This window comes from Equus caballus, chromosome 13 (assembly GCF_041296265.1).
Source record: "Equus caballus isolate H_3958 breed thoroughbred chromosome 13, TB-T2T, whole genome shotgun sequence".
NCBI lineage: Eukaryota > Metazoa > Chordata > Mammalia > Perissodactyla > Equidae > Equus > Equus caballus.
The window spans coordinates 36,035,895-36,047,062 of NC_091696.1; the positions used below are offsets into that span (position 1 = coordinate 36,035,895).

The window sequence follows — 11,168 nt, forward strand, 5'->3', positions numbered from 1 at the left end:
TTTTCAGGACATCACTGCTGGAGATTGCATAGCATAGATTTCTGGGGGTCCTCAGTTGATTGTGAAGAAGAGTCTCATTACACTAGTATTGCCGTGGTGTCAGGGGGCATAAAGAGAGCTAGCTAAAACTCTGTTTTATTTTTCTTTTCATCCTCAGTGCCTAGCACAGTGCCCGGTCCATAGTAGGTGCTCAAAAAATGTCTCTGAATTGCCCTCAAGCCAAAAAAGGTCAATAAAGGAAAAAGGTTAAGACTCATGCTGGTAAGAAGGGAAGTACACCCAAGTCCTGATCCCATTAAACCACGCCAGAGGAGCTAGAAAAGAGCATTGGCTCTCCCAGAATCTCTCTTCGACTGGCTAATTTCAGTTGCCCATACACTGCCCTCTGTCCTTAAGATCTTCGAAGTTAGCATACAGATAAGAGTTCAGATACATAGTTTGAGCCCCAAGCATATTTGAGTCTTTAATGCTGGAAGTGCCAATCAGGAGGCAAACTTGAAAAACCAATTGATTGTATTTCATGTTTGCTGACTACTCCAGGAGCATCCCTATTAGGTGAGAAAAATATGCAAACCTCCAACCCCCATCTAGATGTTAGAGTTATATAAATTGTCCCCTCATCCTGTGGCAACCGCAGATGACACCTCCACTTATTTCCTCCTGAACCAGGCCCTTAGTCCAGCTCTAAATAACTCAGCCTTTGCTTATTCTTGATTATTCTTCTTTGTTTATTCTCTTTTATTTTTTCTGCATGACTAAGTCATTATTTCATTGAGAGAGATTTCCTTGGCAATGCTGGAAACACATTTGTATAAAGTTTCTACTCTTGTGAACTTTCACCTCCTTAGGTTACTAGTCATGGTCAGTGGACTAATGTCTATCATTGGGCACCAAGGTCTCTATGATGTGGCCTATAAACGCCATCTTCTGGTTCCTGTATGCCTAAGTGTTTTTTAAGAGAAGGAATGTTGGTGTTATAGAAAGGGGCACTTGACACCTTGTGGAGTGGATGAAGGTGCTCTGAGAAATTTGCCTTTTATTCTAATTAACCTATTTGCTTCCCATATGCAGAAAGACTTACAGCCCAGCAGGGGGGAATGGTGTAAGACATTCTAAATTCACTTTCTCTTTCTTTTCCTAACCTTCAAAGTTCCACCATTTAACTTCTTCCTGTATGTTCAGTACAGAATCCATCCTGGTCCTGAACATGGTAGGAGACAACCCTAGATACTCCTCCTTCTCTGACCTCGCTATCCATCCAGGGTTTCCTGCCTTATTCTCTTGTTACCCAGTCTCTTCAGGTAATAGATGTCCTGACACTGAACCCCAGTCTCCTGCTGACTTGATTTCTCAGTACCTACCACCTTGAGTTGGTATCATGTAGGATTAAGAGCCCAAATTCTAAAGTCAAATCAAGTTCAAATCCCAGTTCTGCCATGTCCTGGCTATGGGACTCTGAGCAAGTTACCTAAGCCAGGTTTCTTCATTAGCTAAAAAAATCTAAGTGGAGGTAATAATAATAATACCAAGATCATAGATTATTGAGAAAATTCATGAAGATCAGGCCTGACAAGTACTAAGCTCATAGTCACTGTTCAATCAATGTGAACTTAAAAACAGCTAGTTTGGGGCTCAGTTGTGACTCATGGAAGCCTAGTTTTTTGGTACTAGTGTCCATTCCCCAATCCAGTCTCCTAAACTCTTTGTCTCCTAATTTCTTATCTGAATGGCTCTTTTATATGTGTGACTTATTGAAAGCTAAATTTAATCCTTTTAGGAAGGAGGCTACAAGGGAAATAAATTTTTTTAAATAGTGTAAAATAAAATAAGATATAATACATAACACCTACATGTGCTTACCGCTGCCAACTGGTTCCTGCCTCACATTTGAGTGAATGACACCCCAGGCCTTTCACTGACTTGTTATCTTCGCTGACAGCACTTGTGTCACACTTACACTTTCATCACACCCACAAGCTGCATAAGAAAGACGCCCCACAGCCTGATCCCCCTAACTTTGAACCCATGTGAACTTGGGCCCATCCCTGAGAAGCCACATTTGGCCCAGCTCTTTGCTGCTTCATGCCTCTTCACTCAGCCCTACTGGGTGTCCTGAACTCCTGATCCCAGCTTCCCCCAATTTGCTTCACCCACCATTTCTAGAGTCTCATTTTTGACAGGTATGCTTCTCTAAGGCAAACTTAGCATATTGTGGACCTAGGCTCTTAAAAGCAAAAGTGCATGAATATTTTTCCCTCCAATTTTCTTCTCCAATTTTATACTCTATACTTGCACGAGTCTTTCTCCTTAAAACTGTTCCTGATGTTTCATGGGTACTTCCTCCCTACTCCCTTGAGATTTGGTGAAAACTATACATTTAAATTTAATTGTTTTATTATTCAGTTCTACTTCTTTGAGCACTTCTAGATCTTCTCCTGCTTCTTATTTCCCCTTTAGTCAAAGCTCCTAAGAATGAATCCCTAATGGTGGAATCTCAGACTTGATAAGTTAGAAAGAAATACTTCCATTTGCAACTCAAATCATACTATGAACTGCACATTCCACCAACACATAACACTAATCTTGGATAAACGACTAATGCAAGAATTAGTATTTTAATAAATTCAGTGGAGGTACCATATGTATTGAAGAGCCCAGGGTGACTCAGGTTTAGAACATCTTTCAGCACAGATGAAGCCTAAATAAGAATGACCTACATGAATACCCAGGTTGAATAATTTATATTTAAATTAAAAACTGGAGGGAAGTTGATGAGAATACACCATTCAATGTATAGATGAACAAATTGATTAGGAACATACTTTGAGAGTCACACAGTCTTGGGTTTAAATACTGATTCCACCACTTTGCTAGCTCTATGACCTTGGCCAAGTTAATGGCTCTAACCTTCATGTTCCTCATCTGTAAAATAGGAATCGCTATAGTATATACCTTATAGGTCATTGTGCATATTGAATAAGATAATTCATGCCAATCACACATGAAAATATCCAATAAATGTTAGCTGCTGCTGTTTTGTTGTAGCTGCTGCTAATTGGAAGGTTTGATGGGAATAGTTTTTATCCAACAAGAGTTGAGGTTAAGACCCAGGCTTTTTGTGTTGGTCAGTTTGCTTTGAAGTGTCTGCAGCCAACCCTTACTGATTCCCAGTTCAAGAGACACCTTATTATATCTAAATGTGTTACTATGGAGAGATTTACAAGATACATTGGAAAAATGGAAAAAAAATCAAAGTGAGGTATGTGTAGTAGGAACCAGTTCATGTTTTAAAGATAATATATAGTGCATATATATACACATACATACATATGTGTGCATATATATATATAAACATATATGCTTGTTTTAATACTATATGTCTATATTTTATGTGTATATCAAAATGATGCTTAGTAAGACTTCTGCTGTTTCTCCACATTTCTCAACTAAAGCCCAAAGCTAAGGATGAAGAGGCACTAAGTCTCTGTCCTTTTGGTTCTAAAAAGAGCTGTCAACAAAGACTAAGTTAGTCACCTCCCTCCAGGTTTGCAAAAAGGTGGCTCAACTGGCCCTGCTCCCACCAGTCCCACTCTGCTTCTCAGCTATATCAGAAACCTGGGGAGGGAAGAGGGACACCCTTTGCTGAGAGGGACACCAAGGGAATCTCTCATAAAGGTTAGAGGTGCCCACAAAAAGAAGAGACCTGCATCATATTCATGGGGTGATGTCCCCTTGGGCCTGGTTAAGTGAGGAAATGAGCCAGAAAGGGAAGTAGAGACACATAGTAGGACACAGAGAGTGGAGTAGGGTGGAGAGACAACAGAGGAGCAGCCTGTGGCCCTAGATAGGGTGTCCTAAAGATGTGTGAGTATCTGGTGTGTCAAGTAGACTCCTAAAAGGTGCCTGGGCTTGGGGCTGGCCCTGTGGCCAAGTGGTTAAGTTCACGTGCTCTGCTGCAGGCGGCCCAGTATTTCATTGGTTCTAATCCTGGGCGCGGACATGGCACTGCTCATCAAACCACGCTGAGGCAGCGTCCCACATGCCACAACTAGAAGGACCCACAACAAAGAATATACAACTATGTACCAGGGGGCTTTGAGGAGAAAAAGGAAAAAAATAAAATCTTTAAAAAAAAAAAAGGTGCCTGGGCTTGAACAGATAGACCCACAGACAGAGGATTAACGTCACACCCAGTGTGGTAAACCCTCTTACCCTAATCTCTTTTCCTTACCCCCAACAACAGAGGATCTAGAGCTTAGAAGTGGGAGGGGGTAAAGGTGTCTGGGAGACAGCCAAGACCACTTGTCTCTATTCTAGGTGCTGGAGTGGGAAGAGCAGCAGCAGAGTGGAGAGCCCTCCTGTCCACTGTGGGTCCCCCAAAACACAGCAAGCCTATGCTGGGGAGAGGGGAAAAGGCGCACTGTGCACTCAGTGTGAGATTAAAATTTTTGAGTGGGCAAACTTTTAATAACTGAAAATTATTGGGAAGTTGCGGGATCATCCCAAGAGGCCATTAAGTGATGGGAAAGGGATATTGGATACAGCAAGGAGGAAAACAGAAATTGGGGGGGAATATAACGTTCAGAGTTAAGATTTGTTTGAAAAACTAGTTACATATATCTATCCCACCCATCCCCCTCCACACACACACACCTTGTTTTGCAACACATTTGGTGACCACTTTACTCTTTATATCATTCTGTATCTTTTATTTTTAGCCATGTGCATGTATTATTTTCATAAGTTAAAATAAAGTATCACTTTCTTGTTGTGGATACTCGCCAAAGTATTTGTCTTTCCTCCTGGGTCTACTGCTGGGCTAATTTCTCAACCCCATGGAAGTGAGGGTGGGGCCAGTGAAGTGTGGGTGGAAGTGATCCATGCTTCTAGACCTAAATTCATATGACATACCCCACAAATGCTCTTCTCTCTGGTGCTCCCTTGCTCTGGCTCTTGCTCTCCTGCTTGTCAGCTGGCTGATTTCAGAGGATCCAACACAGGACTCTCAGGAGGCCTAGATGAGATTGGAGCCTGTGAATATAAGGATCCTGAGTCACTGCATGGAGGAGATCCCCCCAGGAAAGCCCATCAACCAGGAAATTCTTCATTAGACTTAAGCCTCTGAGCTTGGGTTGGTTTGTTTCTGCAACATAGCCTAGCACACCTTGACTAATACACTGGAAATCTAGAGCTCAGAATGTCCTACTATTCTTCTTAAAATCTTACTGTGCATAAAGATTATGAACACTGTCCTTCTGACAAATTAAGAGAACAGGCCAAAGAACAAATTAAGAGAGCATAACAAAGTGAAGAGACATGGGTTTTGAAGTCAGACCTAAGTAGAAAGCCCAGTTCAGTTGTTTTATTGGTAGACTCAGAGAGAAATCCTGCACCAGTGGTCAGGCTTCTATTTTCTTTCCAGAACACCATGAAATGCCTCTCACTCTCTCATTAAAAAATGTATATGGAACAGAATTAAAGTTCTTCTATCTATAAATAGCTTACAAAATGGTTGAGACGGTTCTATAAAGGTTTGTCCTTTTTTTTGTAGAATTGTTTATGAAAATGTTTTTATTTTTGAAGTATTTTTTAAATTATTGTTTAAATTATTTGGGGGAAAGATTCATAACTTAAGACTATTTTACATTTTGACAAAAGATTTAGCCAGCTTTGGCTGGTGCTGCTGAGACAGGAATCCAGAAGAGATTGAGAGACTATTCCAGGTACCTTTTTTCCTCTTTTGACTGAATTATGCCAGTTCCTTAAAACAACCCCCCGAGCTCTCTGCAAGTGATGGAAAAGCTCAGTGGGGCTCAGAGAAGGCCTGCCATTTCCCTGTGCTTCTGTATACCAGAGTTAGTCTGTGTAGGAGCCTGGGGCTCTTGGGAAGAAGAGAAATGGAAAGATGGGGTCTGATCACATATCACTTATGTCACCTTGCCTTTTTCCCCCCGCCCCTTCTCTTGGGAGCTTTATGGGTAGGCAAAAATCAACCTTAAGGGCTATTTTGACACGTTCCTTGTCAAAATCTTTGCTCCAGTCAAGGTGACTCTAGGTATAATCAAACAACTTGACATTAAATTAGAAGGGCATTACCCTTCCAACAGAGGCACTTTCAAGCTTTGTGGCTTATGTCAAGGTTATTTGCACTCTACTAGCCTTTGTTAATAAATGGGCATAGTTCTGCTTACGTTACGGAGCTGCTGTGAGAAATAAATGATATGAGTATATAAAACATCTGACATATGGAAAACATTCAATAAATGGTAATTCTCTTCCACTCCATGTAAGGGATGGTCCCAGCACTAATCCTTTTCTCCTTTTTGTTGTTGACTGATGATAAGAGAAAGTAATTGGGGGAAAGTGTATGTTAGGAGAATCTCTCAAAAGCCTGGTCTTGGCTGGGAAGTATATCTACTTATTCAGGTTTTTCTCAAGACAGGTGGGTACAAGAATGATTCCAATAGCTTAGGTCAGAATCCTCCAGTAGATCTCCTTTCAAGTAATTTTAAAAGAAGACTCAAGTACACTGGGTTACTCTCGAGGATTAAACCTGGTGTGGGTGTCAGGATTACACTTCAGTTGAGTGCTGGAGAAGAAAACTAGATTCGTTTCCAGAGAATATGGGGATCCCAGGAAATAACAGATATAGATAATGATTATCAATAGCTGTATTCAGTGATGGAAACTTATAATGGGTGGATCAGGCTGATGCCTTAACATCACCAAAGGAGAGCCAGTTACACATCATGTTTCTCCAGATGTCACACAACAGGAATTAGTCAATACTACTTATATAATCTTTTTGCTAAAAATTGATCTAGCCTCTAGATCTATCAGTTTACAGAAAATGCAGGGACAGAAAAATATGTTAAATTTAACCGTAGGGTTGAATTAGCAAAATCCAGAATTTCAGAATCTCTTCAGGACAATACCCTATTTTCTACAAAAAAAATTACAAGGAAAAAGATGAGAGAGGTGGAATTTATAGATAAAAAAACCTTAAGATATGTATCAATAAAATGCAATACGTGGGCCTTGTTTGGACTCTAAGTTGAAAGAAAACCAATGGTAAAACAAAATTTTATGCGTCAATCTGGAAAATGTGAAATTTTTGAATGATCTTAAGAATATTTGATGATGATAATAAAGGATTATTGTGGCTTTTTCAAGTATTATAATGGTGTTGTGGTTAGGTTTAAACAGTTCTTATAGAGATACATAAGGAAGTATTTATGAATTAAATGATATGATATTTAAGTTTCTTTCAAAGTAAAGCAAGGAGAGGTATGAGTGGGTAGGGATTTAAATGAAACAAGATTGGCCATGTGCTGATAATTGTTGGAGCTGAGTGATGGATACTTGGGAGTTTATTTCACTATTCTAACTATTTTTACATATGTTTGAAATTTTTCCACAATGAGGGAGAGAGAGACAGAGGTGGAGAGACAGACAGAGAGTCAGAGAATAAAGAAGTAAAGGTTACAGGTATAGATAACTATTTTGAGAAATTTGGCTGTAAAAGAAAAGAAGAATGAAGAAGTGGAGGAGGACAAATGGCCTAAGATATTTTGTTTTAGTTTGGAAGATATTACTGTGTGTTTGTGGCTGATTATCTTTCTCTACTACAACTTCTAGATCAAAAAAGAGCAAGAAATTGATGATGCAGGAGAGAGGGGTAATTTAAGGAGTAATGTCCTTGAGCAGGGGAGAGCAGACACTGTCAAGTGCATGATGGGGAGGTTGGCCCAAGCTAGGAACTTGGATAGCTCATTCATCATCACTGGAAGGAATGCAGTGGGTATGGGCAGAGTTGCAGGAGTATTGGTTAATTATGTGGTAGGGGGTTGAGGACATTCTCTTCTGGCCACTTATAAATCTCAGTGAAATAAGAGGGAGGAAGGAGAGGTGGAGGTTTAAAGAAACAGGAGAAGGTGTAAAATGGTTATCTCCAACTACTATAGAAATGTAGTGGGGTTGTCAGGCAGTGAGGAGAGCCCACTGGGATTTTTTAAGGCCATCAGCAAGTATCTTCAACATCCTAAGTACATTTCTCCAGAAGCATGTTAACCTGTTCATGTGCAGGCACAAAACAGGCAGAGAACTATCTGGAGCTTTGCAGAAAGCTGGGTTTTGCCAGATGAGTATGGTGAGGGAGAGCAGTGCAAAGGAGCTGAGTAGTACACAGAATCCAAGATGGGCAAGAGATAAGTGAGGATATAAAGGAGGCGATGTTCAAATGCACAGACTGAAGATGTTAGTGGGATCTGGGAATTATTGTGATAAAGGTACTAAAGGGAAATAAACTGCCAAGACAAGAGGAATTAGTAAAAAAAAAAAAAAAAGGGGGGTGTTCAAACAGATTTTGGAGGAAATATGTTGGTGATAATGAGAAAGTGTGGGGTATAATATGATAATGAAGGACTGAGGTTGGGTAGGAGCAAGGTCATTGGTAGAGAGATCAAGGACATGAAACACCAGGGTATTGAATAGATCATTCACATGAAGACCAAAGTCACCAAGAATGATTGCAGAAATTATAATAGAGAAAGACCATAAACTAGCATAACAGAAGAAAGAATCTGCCCAACAATAGGACACATTGTGTCTAGGTAAGATCTGATATAGAACTAACAAGACCAAAACATCTCTGGCTGAAGTTAATTAATTTTATGAATAAAGAAAGCATTACATAAGCACCCAGGCAGAATAAGTAAGGCACTACAATACTGCATTTCAGTTCCATTCTGACACTAACTGTCTGGGCTTAGTGTCAGACCTCACAGCTTTAAGGGCACAGTCTCAGCAACTCTGCCCTTACTTCAGATGCTAGCTGCAAGTTCGGGGGTCCCCCGGCCACCCATACCTCTGACAAACTGACTACAAAATCAGGGGGTCCCACAATCCCCTCATGTTCATTAATTCACTAAAACAACTCACAGAACTCAGAAAAGTGCTATACTTATGATTATAGTTTTATTTAAAGGATATAGATCAGGACCAGCCAAAGGAAGACAAAAGATAGGGTAAGGTCTGGGAGGGTCCCAAATGCAGAGCTTCTGCGCCCTCTCCCTGTGGGATCAGGGCAGGTCCGCCTCCCGGCACATGGATATGTTCATCAACCAGGAAGCTTCATCAAGTTTTTATTGGGGTTTCACTGTGTAGGCATGACTGATTGAATCATTAGCCATTGGAACGAACTCCCTCTCCAGTCCCCAGCCCTCCCCAGAGGTTGGGCTGGCTTCAAAGCTCCGACTATCTAGTCACATGGTTGATCTTTCTGGTGACCAGACCCCTCATCGGGAATCATCTTGCTGGCATAAACTCAGGTGTGAATTAAGGGGTTCATGAATAACAAAAGCACTCCTATTACTCAGGAAATTCCAAGGATTTAGAGCCTCCAAGGACTTAGGAACCAGGGACAAAGGCCAAATTTTTTATTATACAACAGGCACATACTAGGAGAAATGAACCTAGTTGACCTCTCCAAAGTAATATTTAATGCCAGAAGACAGTGGAACAAGCTCTACAGTTTTCTGAGGGAAAGAAAATTTAACATAAGAAGCTTAAACTCAGCCAAGTTGTTTTCCATATAAATTCAATAGACGGACTTTACCAACTAAGCGAGGGAATACAGTCATGATAAGTGTTTGTGAAGAAAAAAAAATCTACTAGATATTAAATTCAGCTAACAAAGAAAAACAGTGACGAATACAAGGAGAAGCTGTGCGAAAAGGACTATTGGTGAGCACTGAATCCACTTATACATAGATCCGGGTTTCTCAGCCTCAGCACTTGTTGGGTTTTGGGCTGGATAATTAGTTCTTTGTGGCAGAGGCTGTTTTGTGCTTGCGAGATATTTAGCAGCATCCCTGGTCTACATCCATCCACTAGATGCCAATAGCACCAACCCTCCACCTCCAGGGTATGACAACCCAAAATGTCTCCAGACATTGCCCAACATCCCCCTGGGGCACAAGTGCCCCCAGGTGGGAATCGCTGACATAAACTAATGCTTGATAATTGAGGAAGTTTTGGTTACAGAAGAGAATGCATGTATCTCAAAACCTGACAGTAATATAACTAACAAAAATCAAGGGTCTAAGAGAAGGGAGATAGGAGAAATAGAATGTATCAATTGATTACTCTCTCAAAGTAGATATTGATCAATACAGTTCAAATAGAAAAATGTAGTTTTAAAATTGACTCTAGCCAGGGCTGGCCCCATGGCCTAGTGGTTAAGTTCGGCATGATCCCCTTCCATGGCCCATGTTCAATTCTGGGCATGGACCTACAACTACTCATCTGTTGGTGGCCATGCTATGGCAGTGACCCAAATACAAAAAGAGGAAGATTGGCAGCAGATGTTGGCTCAGGGTGAATATTCCTCAGGAAAAAAAAAAAAAACTCTCAGAAAAATTGGAATAGAGGAGAACTTCCTCAACTTGATAAAAAGTATCTCCAAAAAATCTCCAGCTAACGTTGTGCCTAAGTGTGAAAGACTGAATGCTTTCCCCCTAATATCAGGAGCAAGGTGAGGATGTCTGCTCTCACCGCTCTTATTCAACATAGTGCTGGAAAGTCTAGCCAGTGTTAATACAGCAGGAAAGGAAATAAAAAGCATGTAGATCTGAAAGGAAGAAGTAAAACTGTCCCTGTTTGCAGAGGATGTGATTATTTACGTAGAAAATCCCAAGGAATCAACAAAAACAAAAACTCCTAGAACTAAAAAGTGACCAATAAATTGCTCATTCTGTTAACTGAATTTGAGTTGGGTTTCTGCCATGTGTGGCTGAACGAGTCAGTTATTTATTCATTTTGCCATCAAATATTTATTGAATGCCTAAAATTTGCCAGCAGATGTTACGGGTAATAGTGATATATCAGTGAACAAAACAGAGTTCTAATTCTCAAGGGTGTGGTAAGAGATGTAAAAAGTTAAAACAGATTAAAGAGAAAAAAATGACGGGTGCTGTTTCACAAAATGTAGTAGGGGAAGACGTCTTTGATAGGACTCCTCATAAAATGAGGGATTTGGCCCAGGGGATATCTGCGGGAAGAGGGTTCTAGGCAGTGGGAACTGTAAGTTCAAGGAGGCCAAGGCTGGAACATGTGTGGTATGTTCTAGAAAAAGTGAGGGGGCCAACGTGGCTGCAGCAGAGTGAGGA

At 40.7% G+C, this 11,168-nt stretch overlaps 1 protein-coding gene across 5 annotated transcripts in view; it reads right to left on the reverse strand.

Moving 5' to 3' along the window:
• The window catches only part of LOC100629745 (ERI1 exoribonuclease 2), a 61,625-nt gene that overhangs the window by 19,114 nt on the left and 31,343 nt on the right, over window positions 1–11,168 (reverse strand). For 4 of the 5 annotated variants that reach the window (XR_011424727.1, XR_011424726.1, XR_011424730.1 and 1 more), the window contains one exon: window positions 4,912–5,031. The exons of the other annotated variant lie outside the window; for it this stretch is intronic. The gene's annotated coding sequence lies outside the window, so the exon portion shown is untranslated. The remainder of the gene's footprint in view (window positions 1–4,911; window positions 5,032–11,168) is intronic. 5 annotated transcript variants of the gene reach the window in all.